Below are 19,329 nucleotides of genomic sequence, written 5' to 3'. Positions count from 1 at the left end.
GCAAATCCGTCGCAGTCCTAAGGGGGTGGTGGGGCCGCGCGGTGCTCCCGTACTCGTGAAGGAACCACTCTGTCACGAGCCTCGGGTGCGCTGTGCTGATGGAGGAGCGGTTCCGTCACGGCCCCGCCCGCTCAACAGAACGTCTAGCGCAGGCGCGCCGAGCAGGCCGTGATGGAACCGCTCCGTCATCAGCACAGCGCGTTCGTGGCTGGTGACGGAGCGGTTCCGTCACCAGCAGGGGAGGGGTTAAGACACTTCCTGAAAGGGAGGAGGGTGGGTTCCTTTCAGAGGTTCTCTGGTAATTCATTCCAGAGTTGGGGTATTAAGACAGAGAAAGCTCTGCCACCTTTCAATGCCATTTTGGCTCGTGAGGGGGCCAAGAGGCCCACCGTGGATGATCGCAATGTGCGTCCCGGTGCATATTTCGCCAGGCGCTCCTTGATATAACCCGGAGCCTGGCTAAAGATGGCTTTGTGGGCAATGCGAAGGCCCTTGAACTTGGCTCCCTGTTTGACTGGGAGCCAATGCAACTTAAGCAGCTGAGGAGTGGCATGGGCCCCTCTAGGGAGCCTAAACATCGGCTTAGCTACATCGATCATGATCACCTGCAGTTTGCGGATTAGTTTCTCAGGAAGACCAATATAAAGGGCATTGCCATAGTCCAACATGGACACGATTGTGGCCGACACAATCATCTGTAGAGTAGTAGGCGAGAGCAGGGGGACAAGTTTCCGCAGCTGTGGTATTATGCCCAGGCAAGTGCCAACCACAGACGACACTTGATTGGTCAGGGAAAGGTTGGCGTCAATCCTAATGCCCAGGCTTTTAACGACAGACACTGGTGTAGGGGCAGTGCCGAGCTCTTGTGGCCAAAAAAGGTCATTCCATGGGTTACCTTTAGAAGAGATTACAAGGACCTCTGTTTTATGCGGATTGACTTTTAATGAATTGGCGGTCATCCAATTCACAGCGTATCTAAGGATGTTCTGCACGCAAGACTGAGCTTGCGGAGAAGTATTCATCTGCAGAATAAGTTGGGTGCCGTCTGCATAATTAAATACTTGACAGTCCATAGCGTCTAGGGCTGCCACTACAGCCGTGCCAACAATATACAGGACAACAATATTGTCCCTTGAATGTTTTTAGAACAAATGTTTTATTTTTGATTACCAACAAAAAAACTTTTAACTGTATCAATTATCGTGTATACAAGATATATGTGTTTAAATCTCTTTTTTTTATCAAAATAATTAAAAATCCTTTTTATCAGTATTAATGTTTGTGTTCTAGTTTTTGCAAAATATAGCCAGTGTTTTTTCTGTGAAAGTTGGCCTGGGTTGATACCTTCGCATTTGAACTAATGGCTGGATTTACACGTTGAAAAGGAGAGTAGCTAGAGCGGAGTCCTGGGGGACCACACAGGTGAGATCACCACTGTTTGACGTTTGATCACCCAGTTGGATCCTTTGGGACCGCCCTAGCAGAAAGGACTCAATCCACTGATGGGTCAACCTGCAAATGCCCAGATTGGCAATCCGAAACAGGAGTTGTAGCGAACGCCGCTGACAGATCTAACAAAATCAGGGCGCTCTCATCTTTGTTGTCGGCTCTGACTCTGAGCTCGTTGAGGACAGCCAGCATCACTAGTTCAGTACTGTGATGAGCCCTGAAGTCGGCTTGCCTCACTTGGAGTTGTTGGTGTTCCTCTATGAAAGATGAAAGTAATCTGAAGACATGTTGCTCCATAACCTTTGCTAATAAAGGGAGCTGGGAGATGGATCTATAGTTTTTAAGATTGGCCGCATCAGCTCCTGGCTTCTTCAACAGTGGGGTGACCCTGGCTTCCTTCATGCTAATAGGCAGATAGCCTGTCTCCAAGGAGTGATTAAGTAGAGAGAGGATCTCTCTTTCTAGCCCGCGTAGGGCCATACGAAAGATCCTTAGAGGACAGGGATCTGCAGGAGAGCCCGATTTGATGTGGTTCAGTAGCATCATAAGCAATCTAAGTCTAGGTTCGGAAGGACAGTGAGCTTCGCACCTAGGTTGCGGGGGCTAGAGTCTGGTTCAGGACCACCTGATTAGTTGAACTGTTATCTATCTCAGTGAGAATATCCCTGACTTTCTGGAGAAAGAAGTCCTGAAATGTATTGCAGTCCTTCGACTCGGCTGCCAATTTCTGTTCCGACTTCTGCTAAGCTCTTTGAGAATTCTATTTGTTTCCCTCTGTTTATTGGTGGCCTCCATGATTCGGGCCGAACAATATTCACCCCTTCTGGCTATAATGGCCTTTTTGTATAGCGTTAGCAGGGCTTTGTAGTTTGCGAGCGCCACTGGATGGTATAATCTCTCAGCTTGACGAAGGGTTTGCTTCCTCTTACGCAGGTCTTTATTAAACCAGGGGACTTCCTTATCTCTAATTCTTTCCCTCCGGGCCAGTGCCACCTGATCTATGGCCCTGCTTAAGTATCCCATTAGAGCTTCACTCTCCTGATCAAGGTTTTCTTTTGTTGATTTTTTGGGGGAGATACTGAGCAGGGCGCCAATTAGGTTGTCGTCCTCAATCTTATTCCAGTTTCACGCCACTCTCCACTCGGGAGGTGGACATAGCAGTTGGCTAGCCAGCGGAACCCAGCAGCTAATTAAGGAATGGTCTGACCAGGTGCAGGGGTTGATGTCTGTAAGGGTCGCCTGTGGCACCGAAGTCCAGACGAGGTCCCGGATATGACCTTTAACATGAGTGGGGGAGTCCACCAGCTGGGAGAGTCCCATCAAGGTGACTGCTCCCTCAAATTAACTAGCCGACAGTTCTCTTGGAAATACAACCCAATGGTAGTTGAAGTCTCCAACCACTAGGAGGCGTTGATATCTGAAGCAGAGATCACTAATGATCTCCAAGAATGCCTCGTTGAACCTCGGCGTAGCTCGCGGGGGACGATATGCCACCACGAGGGCTAGACAGGAAGATTTAGAGGAGATTTTTATCCGTAGGATGTCTGCGCTATCCGCACTCTCTGCCACAATTTTAGTTACCAGGAGCCGTTTTATTGTAGAAAATGGCTACACCTCCCTCTCTAGTCTTCTCTTGTCTGTTATGCCAGAGGACATCGATGTCCCCAGGGAGAGCAGCAATGACATCTGGGGTTGAGGTGTTCCCCAGCCAGGATTCAGAGACAGACAAATTGTGTATGTCGCCCACCTGGAGAAGGGGAAAGACCCATAAGCAGTGTTTTTATAGCGAACACGTGTTCAGGGCAGCTACTTTAAGGCTTAATGGTTCATCATACACAGCCCTTATGTGGGGAGATACCCCAGAGGTCCTAATCCTACTACCCCCCTTGGCAGTGACGGATGAAGAGTCAAGTTGTTTTTCCTCCACCCGGAAGGAAAAATGGAGAGAGCCTGATAGGGACCCTTCTCAGCACCTGCTTTTAAGAACTGCCAGTGCTCAGCACCGGCAGGATCCGGCCCACTTAAAGCCCTGCCACGAACAGACCTGCAGGATTAAATGTGAGGTGGAATATTAACCCTTGCACTGCATGACTGAATGCTGCTACCCGCCTCACTAAACCCTGGCAGGCATGATTCATGGGCATATGCAGTCAAAAAAAGGTATCATGTCTTGAACACATGTAGTATTTCAGTCAGGAAAAAAGTACCTGACTTACTGAACAGATTTTACTTCCTTGGCATGAATTTAAGTTCTTTTGACCAACCGATCTTGAAAATCCCAAAGTTTAATAAGGAACACGTAGGGGACAGTATTTTACATGGCAGTCACTCAACTGTGTAATTCAATGCATTGCAATTAGGGAAGGAACATAACAATGACATTTACAAAAAGACTCTAGGTCTGCCTGTATCTGGATTACTAAATTCGCTTCGACACAAACTCATGCTGGTTGTTGTAGTCTTGTGTGAGAATGTAATGACAGAATCATTGTGGCTCTTGATGGACTCCGTAGAACTGGGACGTGAGCATTAGAGTATAGTGCAGTTATTGCAAGTTTTCAATGTTGAGTTCGCGGTTGCACATAGAAGAATAAAGATAGGTTATACTAAGCTCCATGTGTGGCATATCATTGGGATGTTACAACTGATGATGAGGTAGGGGATAAGTAACTCGAAGATCAACAGTGCGCTTCCAGAGAATTTGCCATGGTCCAGCAAAGTGCTTGTGCTGCCACGTGTACCTTTGTCGAAGTGCTGAATCAACGCTTGGCATATGTGGAGTCAAAGTCAAGCCCCAGTTCTGGGAAAAGCATTTGACATTAATGAAAGCTTGACTGAAGTTTACACATCGGTGGCCTAGAACCTGCTTAAAGGTCGCACAAAGAGGTATCGAGCTACTACGCAACTCGAAGCAGAGAGTAACAATCAGAATTGTAACAGTTTGATTCTCCAATGGATATCAAGAAAGGGGTCCCGTTTACTGTCATTATCAAAGATGCATAGACAAGATTACCCAGCAGCGGAGAAAACTCTCCACATCAGTAAGTTCCACCAGTGGTTAAAATTCTGCCAACTTTTTTTAACCACCACTGCCATTTGATACCACCAAAAAACTGAAAATTGGCAACAGATGGACTGCCTAGATAGAGAAAATTGGTGATTTCATAAATACGAATGAGGAAGCAGACAACAAAAAGATTATCAACTTAAAAAATCTTGCCGGTGAAGGTGAAAAAGTCATCATAAAGAAAATGGCACAAGCTGACTAAATTACATACATTCAAATCAAAACGGCCTTAAGTCTCAAATTCAATCCAAGGCTAAATGTAGATTACAAAAGGTATATGTTCAGTCAAGAATGACAGAAAGCTGGTGAGACCCTCGAAGAATTTGAGAAACTTGATTCGCTCAAACACTGAAAGTTCAATAAATGTAATGAGGATGCTATACACCTCAGAGCGATTGACAGATGTTTGTCTGATTCGTTCACATGAAGAATGCTGAGAGAAACGGAGTCTGGAGCGAGTTCTCATGGCTGTCAGTGCTGAAGAGTGTGCTGATCGACAAGACGCTAACATGGAGGCCAGAGGTGCCCAGAGTGAGCCAGTCATGAATGTTAGAAATAAGCCAAAGCACAAGGATGAGCGACCCAGAGTGAATTCTCCACAGAAAAAAGTTGTGTTTTAGGTGTGGATTTTCGTTCCCACACAAAGGTAAATGTCCCGGTATGTGGCATATCTGAAAAGACTATGTAAAGGGAAACCATTTTCTGAAGGTATGCAAGGCAAGGAAAAAAGTAAGTGCATCACAGCACAAAAACAAAATGGTCACCTGAACGTTCCAGAAGTGACGTTCAACACACACCCATAAAGCCAAGCAACCCCATCCACTGAGGCAAAAAGACACAAAATGAAGTTTATCAACATCTAAATCTTCATCAAACAGTTCTTCTGTATCCATATCAAGTGAAAGTGAGGAAGATGGTTGTGCCATGTTGATGTTTACCTCAGAGAAACAAGTGCACGTTGGACTGGCCTCCTGTGAGGAAAAAGACATATCCAAGAGAAATCAACATGACAAAGCACCGAAGTCCCAAGATCACACTAAAAGTCAATGGTTGTTTCATACCTTTCATTATCGATAGTGATATGTCAGTAAATATTATGTAGAAAATGAAAAGATCTCTTGGGAAGATCAAAATATATAGAGCACCTAATTTTCTCTCTTGTGCCTCCCCGTTCACCAGCTACACACATTCAAGCAAAAGGACCCCAGACCCTATTGGCAATTATAATACATGTAATACAGAAAATGCATAAAAAAGTATTTTTTATTTATTAAAAACGATTTCTTTGACCAAGTTCTCTTAATTTCATTTGAATGATAAAATTTGTCCCAATACATTAAAAATATATACAAAAACACAACATTATATCATATGATGATGAGACAAAAAGCAAACAATTGCAACCTATTAATCACATCAAAATAGGTTGTTCCCTATGGAATTCGTTCCATTATTTGTTAAAATATCCACAACCCTTCATATACTATTGGACAGTAACAAGTTCCCGGGATACAACCATAAAAAAACGAAAGAGGTCGACGCGTTTTGGTGGTTTTTCAGATGTAAACCACCTTCAAGACAGTAACTATGCAACAGTCTCTCTTGTGTTAAGACCCGGAAAGAGTCCTATTAAAAACATAAGTATACATAAAACACAGTGTTAGACAAATCCCCTTTTGTTCCATTATTTTACCTCATATTTAAAACTGCATCATAACAACATGTTTAGTGCATCTTGTTGACCACATGTATGTTCCTTATTTTGCTGAAGAGATAGTCCATATATATACACATCCCCATAATCTCTCTTAAGGCAGGAAGACAAAGTATATCCCCAAGTACCCATTACTAATTCTCTTCTTAACTACAGTGTCTAAACACTGGATAACTCTATATAATTAGCCATTAGGGTCCCAGCATCCATAAGCTTATGATTGCATTCATCCCAAGGGGGGCTCAGTGCCACTCCTACATGGCACGAGAGAGAGAATTAGGAGCTGTATATATTTTGATCTTCAACAACAAAAGGAGAGGTAGGGAGAATGAGGACACTCTCTTAGTCCCCGGTTAATTATGCAAAAACAAGAAAAGAGAGGTCAGATCAGGCTATTGATCAATCTAAACGCAAACTTTACAGACCACAGTTCATGGAGTTAACACAAGATTCGACTATCACAACCGATTTGGGTGATAAAGAAAGCCCTCACACACTGACCTAGTCAGTGTCATGCTTCATCATCGGGCCCCACCGACAGAGGCCGAATGCCTCTGTGGTGTGCTACGACGCCAGAAAGACTGCGGAGCAGGTTTTGTGTTTGGAGGGCGTGCTCTTGTTTACAGTGAAAGGTTTAAAAGTGCCTGAAAAAGGGTATCGAAAAAAATATATTTAATAAATGATCCCTGAGGCACAAAGTAAGGAGTATTATGTGTCTGTATTTACATGCCAAGGTTTAAGGTTGGTAAAATACAGAATATACTCAATTTTTTAGTCAACATGTTTCAGCCATAAGGGTGGTATATTACCGTGGCATTCTTCAGGACTACACCCCGGCGGTATGGGCTCTCTAATCACCCACCCTAACCTGGGGACGTGAAAGTGAAAAACAAGAAGTGAAAAAAGTGCATAAAAATAATGGAAGAGTGAATTACTCAATTCCAAAAAATACTCCGTAAATTTGGAGTGTCACTGCACCTGTAAAGTGAAAAAAACACATAGACAAACAGAAGACAAACATGAACATTGTTAATATGAGCCTTCCTGAATGATCATAGTGCTCCATGATGTGTGGCTCAAGTGGTTTTCCCAAAGTAACCATAGATTTTATGCACCATCCAAATAGCCCCTAGAGGATGATAGCAAATATCTCTGGGAAGTGATGTGCTAGAGGTGTGCTATTTACAAGACAAACGATTAAAATGGGGGATTAAAAACGCGATTGCGTGTACTCCTTATGAAGGGATCAATGGACCTAAAAGGTCTGTGCCCCTTCAAGTAAGTAATAGAAGGTTCAGTTCTCACTTTCAAAAGGGGCGCTACTAGCACCATGGGTCTCGGGAGGGGATCGGAGCGACCTGGCACATCCTAAAAGCAGAGAGAAATGGTACATTTGCAAGGCATGTACATAAGCGGTTACTTAGCTCAGTTGGCAGAAGCAGCAGCGGATCAGGTATCGTAGTTACTCACGCCCTCAGCGCTCTCGACCCACTGTTAAACCTGTTTGTGGCCTCAAATCCGGACCCCGAGGATAGAAAGACGGGGCCGGTAACCTTGTTTTTAACCAGAGCGGTCGCGGGTGCGACCTGTTTCCGGGTGGGCGTGTCTGGCCGAAAACGAGGCTTGGAACGCATACGCCCTCCTCGGGGGCCTCGCCTGGATCAGTGTGAGGCTTGGATGTCGGCTGGGGACGACCACGCCCACTTTTGCTGTTGGAAAAAGAGGCTTAGAAGTCGTCTAAGCTATTAAGGGCGAGTAGCGCAGTAGCGCTAGTGCTGATAAAAGGATAGTGGTAGAATTTACGCTTGTGCTGCTTATCATTATCTCAGTATTAATGATAATTAATGAAAAAATGATCTACATCAAAGGCAATAGGCTGTACTTAAGAGCATGCATTAAAGATGAAGATTAATCTGTGTAGATTACAGAGAGAAGGGGGGGGGGGGTTGACTGTTTACAAACAGGCAGAATGATACAATTTAAGATGGGACTGTGTTTCAGAGAAACTAGATTTAGGATAACACTGAGCTCCACGGAATATCATCGTTGAGCCCATTAACGTTGGTGCCTAAACGATACACCCAACGTTGCTCTTTTTCAAAAAGTCTACTGGTGATGTTGGTTGTGCCCTTCACTTCCTCGATTACCGTCCACCTCATGTCATTAGTAGTATGATTGCTTTCCAAAAAGTGACGGCTCAGTTTGGTGGTCAGTTTTTTGCATCGGACATTACTCCGATGCTCGCAGATACGTTGTTTTATTCTCCGCGTTGTCATGCCAACATATCGTAGCTGGCAAGGACATGTGATCAAATACACCACATTCATGGTGTTACAGTTAGTATGTTCCCTTTGGGTCCATATTTTGCCTGCTTCAAGTGAGAGGGTTTTAGTTGCCTCTGTCAAATGACAGACACTGCAATTCGAGCATGGAAAATGTCCCACAACCTTGGGCATACCCCAAGCCCTGGTGACTGTCGGTGAGGGTTCAGAGACTTTCTCTTTTGGACGGGTGTGTACCAGAGCGTCCTTTAGACTACGACCTTTTTTAAAAGAAAAAAGAGGTTTTTCCCAATTCTCTCTGTAAGAGGTCAGAATATTCCAATGTTTGTTGATGGATTTTTTCATTATGTTGGACAGACTACTGTATGTTGTCACACACGTGAGAGGTATTGTCCTCTGGTTGGTGACTTTCTCCTCTAGTAGTGCCTCTCTTGGTTGGTTCCTCGCTCGCTTGAAACCTTTGCTCAAGATGGATGCCGGATATCCTCTGTCTTTTAATTTCCCAGTGAGGTTTAGGGACTGTTCTTTGAAGTCCGAGAGGGAGGTGCAGTTGCGCCTAAGTCTCAAAAATTGCCCATAGGGGAGGTTTTCCTTCAAAGGGCGCGGATGGAAGCTACTGAATTCTAGGAGGTTGTTTCTTGCAGTAGGCTTATGATGTGTCTTAGTCCTAAGGCCAGTTCCTTGTACCGAGATCTCAACATCAAGGAAGACAATCTCAGACCTACTCTTGGTGTATGTAAACCGCAGGTTCCGGTCTAGAGTGTTGATCCAGTTAAGAAATAGATCGAGATCAGTGTCATTCCCAGTCCATAGTAACAAAATGTCATCTATGTAGCGCTTCCACAGGAGCATTGAAGATGCAAAAGATTGGGAGGTGGGTAGAATGTATTTGGCTTCAAAATCCGCTACATATAACCCCGCCACGCTTGGCGCAAAAATACTGCCCATGCTGGTACCTGAGCATTGAAGGTAAAGCTTGTCTTTAAAGGAGAAGTAATTTTCTTTAAGGGCAATTGTTGCACACTCAATGATGAAGTTCTTCGGTGTTTGATAGTCCCATTCAGTAGAGTCTAGTGATTCTCCCAGGACTCTGATCGTATCGTCCTGGGGGATACTGGTATACAGACTTTCAACGTCCAGGGTAACAAGAGTGACTGAATTTGCAGGGAAAGTTACATCTGACAATAGACATAGGAGACTTTTGGTATCCTTCAAGTAGGTTGGAGTGGATTGGACCAAAGGTTTCAGGAAGTAGTCACAGAATTCGGATAGGGGCTCAAGAAGGGAACCAATACCCGAGACAATGGGGCGACCTGGTGGAGGAAGCCTATTTTTGTGCATTTTTGGTAATGCGTAAAAATATGGAATTACATGTTTAGAATTCCTCAGAAACGCCGCCTCGTTTTTTGACACATGTCCCTCCTCTTCAGCATGTTGAACAAGGGTCGTGATCCTACTTATCAGGGCCGTGGTGGGGTCTATTGTCAGTGGGGTGTAGTTCCGGATGTCCCCAAGCAGTTGGTAGCAAGTGTTCTCATAGTCAACAGTGTCTTGGATTACAATACCCCCACCTTTATCGGCCGGCTTGATGGTGATCGTACTGTCATTTTGCAATTGTTGCAATGCTTTGTACTCAGCAGTGCTAAAGTTGCCGAAAACCACGGGGTTCTCACAGGACTCTAGGTCTTTAAACACAGCCTGCTCGAAGGTAGTAATCGCTGCAGGTGTGGTGTGGGGAGGAGGAGTAAAGGTTGAATTTGGTCTCAAACCTGTATCTCCTTTTCTTGTAGCCTCGTTGGGGTCATCCTTTCCTTCGAAAAAAGCTTTCAGTTTAAGTTTTCTGAAAAAGCTGGCAAGTTCGCAATGAAGCTTAAATTTGTCAGGTCTTGCTTTAGGAACAAAACCTAGGCCTTTCTCAAGCACCTGTATTTCCGTGGGTGTTAGTACTCTTGTAGAGAGGTTGGTCACTAGGCTTATGTCCCGCTCGTTCCTGGTTGTTGGTTGCTGCGAGTGTGATTCGCTACAGAGTCGTCCTCCTCCCAGGTGACTCGGCTGTTGCCTCTCCGCTTGCCCCTTCCTCTCCGGCCGCTCTCTAAAAAAGGCTGCCTTTGTTGGTTCTGGAAATTTTGTGGGGGCATGAAACCTGGATTCCAGCCCATGAAAGGGAAATGAGGTTGGTGGAAGGCGAAGGGATTATGGCCCATCATCATTTGTGGTGGTTGTTGCCATTGCTGATGTTGACCCTGGTACCCTTGCCTGCCCCTTGCGTTTCTATTCCCACGATTACCTCTACCCCTTGTCTGCTTGAATGAACCATTACTCGATCCACTGCTGTTAGAGGATTCATCATCAGAAAGGTCAGATTTGCTGTTGTTTCGAGTGGGAGGGGTGAAAGTTGGGGCTGAATAAGGGTACACCTTTTCAAACTCAAACTTTTTTTGGTCTTTTTGTAATTTGGTTGCTTTGGACTGCATCAAATTATCTTTATACTCGTTCATTTCCTTGTTCAGTTCGTCTAACCGTTTTTTAAAACCAGTGATTGTGGTTTTAAAATTTCTTTCAGTTTCTGTGATCTCCACCATCAGTGCTTCAGAGAGTCTTAGCGCTGTTTTTATGATTAAGACTAGCCAGTCGCGTGTGCAATGCCACGCGATCATGGCCCAATCTTTGCGGAAGGTGGCATCATTGAGGAAGATGCGAGGGGCATTCGTAACTAGCAACCCTTTGGGTGCAGAGTTTGACATCAAGTATTGTTTGAGAATCGTCCCATGGAGAATAGTGCGAATATGCTCTCTTTTTTTCTCTGTGAGATTTTCCCATTCAGTGGTGTTAGCTATTGCCTGTGATATTTGGGGATCTGCAAATATCGATGTGTCCGACATCAGTTCTTCTATCTCCGATTCGGAATATGTCAGGCCCATGTTCGCCATGGTGATAGTAGTAGAAGTGAGGCAAAGGAGTAAATATTTAAAAGCCAGCAACGGTAGGGAATATCTTGCTGGAAGTAAAAAAGGCTCTCACAGCTGTGCGCTGCTATAATATTCAACAACAAAAGGAGAGGTAGGGAGAATGAGGACACTCTCTTAGTCCCCGGTTAATTATGCAAAAACAAGAAAAGAGAGGTCAGATCAGGCTATTGATCAATCTAAACGCAAACTTTACAGACCACAGTTCATGGAGTTAACACAAGATTCGACTATCACAACCGATTTGGGTGATAAAGAAAGCCCTCACACACTGACCTAGTCAGTGTCATGCTTCATCATCGGGCCCCACCGACAGAGGCCGAATGCCTCTGTGGTGTGCTACGACGCCAGAAAGACTGCGGAGCAGGTTTTGTGTTTGGAGGGCGTGCTCTTGTTTACAGTGAAAGGTTTAAAAGTGCCTGAAAAAGGGTATCGAAAAAAATATATTTAATAAATGATCCCTGAGGCACAAAGTAAGGAGTATTATGTGTCTGTATTTACATGCCAAGGTTTAAGGTTGGTAAAATACAGAATATACTCAATTTTTTAGTCAACATGTTTCAGCCATAAGGGTGGTATATTACCGTGGCATTCTTCAGGACTACACCCCGGCGGTATGGGCTCTCTAATCACCCACCCTAACCTGGGGACGTGAAAGTGAAAAACAAGAAGTGAAAAAGGAACTGGCCTTAGGACTAAGACACATCATAAGCCTACTGCAAGAAACAACCTCCTAGAATTCAGTAGCTTCCATCCGCGCCCTTTGAAGGAAAACCTCCCCTATGGGCAATTTTTGAGACTTAGGCGCAACTGCACCTCCCTCTCGGACTTCAAAGAACAGTCCCTAAACCTCACTGGGAAATTAAAAGACAGAGGATATCCGGCATCCATCTTGAGCAAAGGTTTCAAGCGAGCGAGGAACCAACCAAGAGAGGCACTACTAGAGGAGAAAGTCACCAACCAGAGGACAATACCTCTCACGTGTGTGACAACATACAGTAGTCTGTCCAACATAATGAAAATACCGATACCCTTTTTCAGGCACTTTTAAACCTTTCACTGTAAACAAGAGCACGCCCTCCAAACACAAAACCTGCTCCGCAGTCTTTCTGGCGTCGTAGCACACCACAGAGGCATTCGGCCTCTGTCGGTGGGGCCCGATGATGAAGCATGACACTGACTAGGTCAGTGTGTGAGGGCTTTCTTTATCACCCAAATCGGTTGTGATAGTCGAATCTTGTGTTAACTCCATGAACTGTGGTCTGTAAAGTTTGCGTTTAGATTGATCAATAGCCTGATCTGACCTCTCTTTTCTTGTTTTTGCATATATTTTGATCTTCCCAAGAGATCTTTTCATTTTCTATTTACCTGTGGAACCCCTTCTCTTGGTTAGTGGGGTCGCTCCATTTCTTTTTATTAACAATCAATAAATATTATGCCTGAGGAGGACTAAGATGAACTGTCCATTGTACCGACCCACGTCATCAAAAACTAAAGTGTATATGGTGGCTGCATCAACACCCCTAAAGGGTAAACGTTCATTTGTAGTACCGAAGCATAAGATACAAAAGTGCAAGCACCCATTCATGTACTGCAAGGTACAGCGTCAAGTGCCTGATTACTCAGCTTTAGCACAGCTGCCGATATGGGACTGACATCCGTAAACTATAACCTGAATGCTCATAAGGAAATAGTAAGTCAATTCCCTGTGTGGTTTCATTTGTTGAGAAAAGTCAGGACTATAAACGTCCAATTACACATCAATGAGGACACCCGTCTTACTACTCAAAGACACAAACCAATTGTCACTTACAGTAGGGTGTTGAAAAATAATTTGAATCCTTACTCAATCACAATATCATTGAGCTTTCTGTTGGTCGATCTCCATGGGTTTGTCCCATAGTGGTAGTACCCACCACAGTGAAGGAGCTGTATGCACCTGTGTGGATATGCGTCAAGCAAACAAGGCAATTGAAATAGAACGCCATCCAGGTTCGCACATTACCAACATAACAATTGAATGGTGCGAAGGTATTCTCTCGCATGGATTTGGATAAAGGATGTCATCAAGGAGGAACTTGAGGAGATTTACAGGTACATTACAACCTTTCCTCACATGTTAGCCTGTTCCCTTACAAGAGACTAAGTTATGGTGTATCGTCAGCTGTAGAGCTATTCCAAGATGTCATTCGGCATATCATACCGCTCAATGTGTGAGCAGCACCAGGATTGGCAAGGAAGTTTGCTGGTGCCTGCACTACAATCAACGGAAAAAAAGGTCTGCCACTTCACTTTTTGGACACTAGTTCTGTAACGCGCAGGAGACAGCCAAGCTAGTCATACCCGCCGCTCCGGTATCAACAAGGTCACCGGGTACTTCGAACGTAAGTTTGTTTCTTGGTAAAACTTTTTGTCGTGACAACCCAGGAAGACGCCTGAGGAAAGGCGGGTATGACTAGCTTGGCTGTCTCCTGCGCGTTACAGAACTAGTGTCCAAAAAGTGAAGTGGCAGCATTTGAGTGCAGCCCTGATGAAACTGCTTAACGCAACATAGCAGTGAAACATGTCGGCACTGGCAATAGGTAATGGTATGCATGATTAGCTACCAGCCTTTTTAATATTCAACAGCACACGATCACCGCCCTATGAATAAAATTGGTTAAGGGACTGGTGTGCTGTGTGTGTTTTTAGGCACTCAGTTATATTTGTGTGTGTTTGTCACCAGCAGATGTTTCTGCACTTCACTATTTGTCACTTTATTTGTTGTTTGTTTTGGACACTTCTTTTCTTTCTCCTTATTTTCTTTGAGAAGCAAGTGACTACCGATGATGAGACAGGGGCCTGTCTGGAAATTGCATACCAGTTACCCCGATGGTGGTGTTTCCGTGAGGGGTCATTTGCTTCTCGCACATTATTTCCTCTATTAAGAGTAGGGTCCAATGTTTGGTGTGGACTTGTGTGACCAATTTTATCTTGGTTCACTTTGAGTTGGTGTTCTGTGGTGTTGCCCGGGAGAACAGGTCTTTTAACGTGGGCGGAGTACAGTGCATTACCTCCTTATAAAGTGTATAAGAGAGTAGCTCAAAGCCTGCCTGCCTGACCATATACTTCTGAGTTGGGGTTGATGGTGAGTTTACATCAGACGAATTTGCTAACAGTGATGCGATTTCATTTGTGTTTGAAAAACTTTTCTATGACCAATCCTTATGTTCTGTTGTTTTTGTCCTTATCTTTTGGAACAGTTGACAGTTGCACTTGGCTTTGGATGGGTTTCATTTTAATTTTTTGGGGGATGAAATGCCATGTGTCTCACCAAAATTTACTTTTCTGCTTTCATTTTCACAGCATTTTTACTTTTGTCTTCATTTACTGAGTGGCATCATTACTCTGCCGCAAGCATTTGGAAAATGACTTGTGGATTAAGCATTAGGATAATAGCAAATCTCTAAACTACTTGTAATTATATACTTTCATTTTAATTATTTTAGAGTTAGGGTAACAAGGGATACATTCAATAAAAAAGTTAATCTGAATCATTACATGGGTTGGGTTAATATTACAATGAGGATACGATATATTTTTTAATTAGAATAGTTAAAAAAATCACACAGGGATGATTCTTAAAGCATTTATGGATTAGGCTTTTCGTATATTATGCACTATAACCTGACTTTAATATATTAAAAAAATCCTTTCAAAATTGTAAAGTGGATTTCTTGTGTGGCATCCTTAGGGGAAAAGGTGTTGCGGTAACCTACAATATAAAAATGCTTTCCTGGCAAGACCGGGTAGGGGCCCAAACTGGTTAGTATCCACCTGTGTTTGCCTAAGGGCCGAGGGCAATCTATGGGTGGTGATTAGAGACAACTTGTAAAAATGTATCAAACCTTTTGCAGGCACTACTGGTTGCATGCAGGTAAAGGTGTGGCAGCCAGGGTTAAGACTGGCCAGCTTGACCAGGATTCTATAGTAACATTTCATGGAAGTGTCTGCAGCCAAGGCCAACACATCCCTCCAGACCATCGGTGCACAACATGATCGGCAGCCAGGGGTGGGCGGGCACTTAATGAGCAGCAGCACTGCATAATATCCAGATGTTCAACCATGCAGAGCATGACTGACAAGTACTGACAGCACTGCCCAGAAGACCCAAAAACTACTGCACAGCATGCACAACTGCAGATATAGGGGACCTAAACAAGATACTTCTGCACAGCATGGTCAGCCATTTTGAGCAGCACTGTGCTACAGGGAAGATTGCACCCCATGACCTGTAGCCAGGGGTAACGCGGCACAGCAGGAACAGCAAACCACCGAAACTGCATACCAGCATCTTGCATAAAACTGCAAAAGGCAGTCTGCAGCAAGGGAACAAGGCTGGAGAGCATGGCCAGCATCCTAGAGCAACACCTGGCAGTATGGTGGCCAACTAGGGACAGCACGTGATTGCAACACAAGCAGCCAGATAGCAGCAATTCACAGTGCTGGGTCAAAGATCCCAGAAACAATAGCCACGAGCCCTGCTGCTCTGCACCTCATCGTTCTAAGAGATCAAGTCTGTGTTCCTGCATGCATGACCCAGGTCATGAGTCCCTGGAAGGTTATCTTAAAGATGACTGTGCTGCTCCCCAACCAAGTTTTAGGTTCTGCTGAACTGCAGGGATCCACTCAAAGTGGAACTCCTGTTAGCATGGATGATAACAACCACCGGTAGACATGTTTACAGGACTTTTTCTCCTGCCCTAGTTGGCGGTTCATCAACCTGCTGTCCTCTCAATGCCTCCCAAGAGAGTCTGAATGCCTCAGAATTTCAAAGCACAAGTGGGAAATAAATACCAAGCTTTAACGGGAGCCTCTCAGGGAAAGAGGATGGGTTGCATGTGAATCTATGAAAGATCCAATACTGGAGAGTTACAGGTAAGTACCTCATTTTCGTCCCCAGTATTGGATCTTTCATAGATTCAAATGCTTGAATCAGAATAGTAAGTAGTTACTGTATTTATATACTTCATAACCTTAGCACAAATAGTGGATGGTGGGTAGAAAAATATACATAGCATATTGCTGTGCAATTTAAAACAAACATTTGCATATACACGTATCCACCTCTATATATTTATTACATATAAATACATGTATAAAAGTCATTAGACCATGCATAAATACAGAATAAAACACATTTAACCCAAAGAGGTTCACATTATAGAAATAAGTGGCGTAATACGGCCTGTTTATCCGCTGCATCTTTGCGCAGTGCCAATTCCAGCAAATACTACTGCATTAATAATTGCACTCTTCCAGGTCACAGCACGATTTATCTTCTCCAGTGGCACTCCCACAAACAAAGCAGTTGAGGTGGAAACTACCCTAGTTGATTGTGCCCTGGTTTTTGTTTTGTGCCACACCCAACAGAGTCATAACCCAATCCCAGACGGCTACAAGATCACCCACAGAGACCGCACCAATGGAGTCGGAGGAGGAATCGCCCTCGTCCACAAGAACAGCATCAGGGTCTAGACTAGCAATGACTACACGCTCAGCACCGCCAAACACATGCATTTCTAGATCCACACAGACCCTAACTCCACCCTCAGAGGCACCCTCGTCTACCGACCCCCCAGACCCCACCCCCAGTTCAACGACTCCATTGCCGACTTCAGCAGCATGCACGCCCTGACCTCCACCGACTACATCCCCCTCAGAGACCTGAACTTTCACCTTAAGAACAACGACGACAACAACTCCACAACCCTGACCGATAACCTCGCCAACCTTGGACTGAAGCAATTCGTCACAACGCCCACCCAATCCGCCGGCCACACACTCGACCACGTCTTCTCATTAAGCCCGCACGTCTCCGTCAGCCACACCACCGAAAACCTCTGGACCGACCACCGCTGCAGCCACTTCGCCTTCAAGAAACCCACCACATACCACTGCACGCAACAGATCCCCGCTGCTGCTGGAGAAAAATTCACTGAAGACCAACTACGAGCAAACCCCGCTCTCAGCCCAATCACCGAACCCTCTAACACCGACAACGCTGCCCACAGCCTCAGATGCTGGATCGAGGACTGCGCCAACACCCTCGCCCCACTGAAGAAACACCCCCACAGAGACACCAGCAAGAGGGCCAGCTGGTTCACCCCAGAACTCCTAGCCTCCAAGCAAGCCTGCCGGAAACTAGAGAAGAAATGGCACAGTGAACAAACTCTGGACAGCCAGGCAGCACAAAAGGACGTCATCCGCAACCACCACCACCTCATCGGGGCAGCCAAGAGGACCTCCTTCAAAGACCCCCTCGACGACAAAGCACAGAATAGCAAGGAGCTCTTCAACATTGTGAAGGAACTCTCCAACCACAGCTCCAACACCAACGACATCCCGCCATCGCAAGCCCTATGCGACTCCCTCGCCACCTTTTTCCACCGCAAGATAGCAGACATCCACGACAGCTTCAACACCCAGACAGCTCCAACAGACAGCAACACAACAGACCCTCCGTACACCATCAACTACCACCCCCTGCTACCCTGGGCCAGCGTGAGCATCGATGACACCATCAAGACCATGCGCACAATCCACTCCAGCTCTCCGTCAGACCCATTCCCGCACCAAGTCCTCAACAGAGCAAGCAGCTCCATCGCACCCCAACTACGCAACCTCATCAATCTCTTCCTCGAGACCGGGACCTTCCCAGAGATCTGGAAATACGCTGAGATCAACGCCCTACTCAAAAAACCTAAGGCAGACCCAAGAGACTTCAAGTATCCGGCCAATCTCTCTGCTCTCCTTCCCGGCCAAGGTCAGCGAGAAAACTGTCAACAGACAGCTAACCCGATACCTCGAAGAAAACAGAATCCTGGACCCTTCCCAGTCAGGGTTCTGCTGCAACCACAGCACTGAGACTGCCCTCATCGCTGCCACCAATGACATTAGAACCCTGCTGGATAACAGCAAGAGAGCAGCATTCATCCTCCTAGACCTCTGTGCCGCCTTCGACACCATCTGCCACCACACACTACGCGCACTCCTTCATGCTGCAGGGATCTGAGACAAGGTTCTGGATTGGACGTTGCCCGGGAGAACAGGTCTTTTAACGTGGGCGGAGTACAGTGCATTACCTCCTTATAAAGTGTATAAGAGAGTAGCTCAAAGCCTGCCTGCCTGACCATATACTTCTGAGTTGGGGTTGATGGTGAGTTTACATCAGACGAATTTGCTAACAGTGATGCGATTTCATTTGTGTTTGAAAAACTTTTCTATGACCAATCCTTATGTTCTGTTGTTTTTGTCCTTATCTTTTGGAACAGTTGACAGTTGCACTTGGCTTTGGATGGGTTTCATTTTAATTTTTTGGGGGATGAAATGCCATGTGTCTCACCAAAATTTACTTTTCTGCTTTCATTTTCACAGCATTTTTACTTTTGTCTTCATTTACTGAGTGGCATCATTACTCTGCCGCAAGCATTTGGAAAATGACTTGTGGATTAAGCATTAGGATAATAGCAAATCTCTAAACTACTTGTAATTATATACTTTCATTTTAATTATTTTAGAGTTAGGGTAACAAGGGATACATTCAATAAAAAAGTTAATCTGAATCATTACATGGGTTGGGTTAATATTACAATGAGGATACGATATATTTTTTAATTAGAATAGTTAAAAAAATCACACAGGGATGATTCTTAAAGCATTTATGGATTAGGCTTTTCGTATATTATGCACTATAACCTGACTTTAATATATTAAAAAAATCCTTTCAAAATTGTAAAGTGGATTTCTTGTGTGGCATCCTTAGGGGAAAAGGTGTTGCGGTAACCTACAATATAAAAATGCTTTCCTGGC

This window comes from Lissotriton vulgaris, chromosome 12 (genome assembly GCF_964263255.1).
Source record: "Lissotriton vulgaris chromosome 12, aLisVul1.2, whole genome shotgun sequence".
Lineage (NCBI taxonomy): Eukaryota > Metazoa > Chordata > Amphibia > Caudata > Salamandridae > Lissotriton > Lissotriton vulgaris.
Note: the sequence above shows the minus strand (reverse complement) of the source record.